We start from the raw sequence: 1,252 nt of genomic DNA, 5'->3' as shown, positions 1-1,252 counted from the left end.
TATCCACTGAGCCAAACCGGTTTCGGCATTAAGTAAATGTTTAAGGAATTATAGGTGATGTGAAGGAAATCTTTGCATGTATTTCATGAGAATTATTTTATATTTAAGGTTTACCTAGGAATAATGTGCAAGGATATCTAGTAACCACATCCCTGCATTAACAAAGTGAAAAGAGAGTCAGTGAGTTGTAGAAATGATAATGAAATAGGTTCTGCTGTGAGTCTCATATTCTTCATGTATAATAAGAGGTTTGTACCACATGGTTTCAAAGACCCCTTCAAAGTCTGGGCTCATAGATAATGAATAATGAGATGGTTCATTTTGTCATGTTGAATTTAAAATATAGTAAGGCCTGCAAATTGACTGTTCTGGCCTCAATTTTTAAGGATTAAGACCAGAGTTTGGCAGCCTTTCCAAAGAGGTGAACAGAGATCTTCCTTTATTATCTTCTTTGTGAAAGATAGAGTTTTCATGGATGGATTTGGGAATGGGCTGGGTGCTTAAGGAGCAAAACTTTTGCAGACAGGAGTGAGATTGTTACCCTTTGAGGATTCTTGATGAAAATTGATTAATGAAGCCCACTATCAGATTGTAGGTAGGGACAGTCTGCTGGAAAAAAGTAAAGTAGTTAAGGCCATCTTTCCTCTATTTCCTTTTGTGGCATATAGAGCTTTTATGTTTTCTTGCTAACCTGTTTCTATGCCAGAGTAAAGATCCCAGTTCCTCTGAATATCAGTATATCTACAATAGTTTATTGAAGGATTTTTCTGTATTAAAGGGGCTTTTTAAAAAGGCAAATAGTCCAGCTGGTGTGGTTCAGTGATTGAGTGTTGGTTGACCCATGAACCAAGAGGTCACCGATTTGATTCCCAATCAGGGCACATGCCCCCATTGTGAGCTCCATCCCCATTAGATGGGGCCTACAGGAGGTAGCCAATCAGTGATGTTTCTCATTGATGTTACTATCTCTCTATCCCTCTACCTTCCTCTCTAAAAATCAATAAAAATATGTAATCTACACTAATAAAAGAGAAACATGGTAATTGGCATATGACCGCTACCTTCCCATTGGCTAATCAGCAAGATATGCAAATTAACTGACAGCCAAGATGGCGGCCGGCAGCCAGGCAGCTTAAAAACATGAATGGGCTTGCTTGCTTCAGTGATGGAGGACTCCAACGTTCCCGGCCTGCCGTTGCAGGCCTCTGAGCTGCAAGCAACTATGTAACAAACATAAAAGCTAAACAAAAGC

At 39.5% G+C, this 1,252-nt stretch overlaps 1 protein-coding gene across 4 annotated transcripts in view; it reads left to right on the top strand.

Annotated features, from left to right (window-relative positions):
* PIAS1 (protein inhibitor of activated STAT 1) overlaps window positions 1-1,252 on the top strand; it is a 101,016-nt gene that overhangs the window by 64,537 nt on the left and 35,227 nt on the right. The window lies entirely within an intron of this gene.

Source organism: Myotis davidii, unplaced genomic scaffold (genome assembly GCF_000327345.1).
Source record: "Myotis davidii unplaced genomic scaffold, ASM32734v1 scaffold673, whole genome shotgun sequence".
In the NCBI taxonomy this organism is placed as follows: domain Eukaryota; kingdom Metazoa; phylum Chordata; class Mammalia; order Chiroptera; family Vespertilionidae; genus Myotis; species Myotis davidii.
Note: the sequence above shows the minus strand (reverse complement) of the source record. Positions and strands in the feature narration are given on the sequence as shown.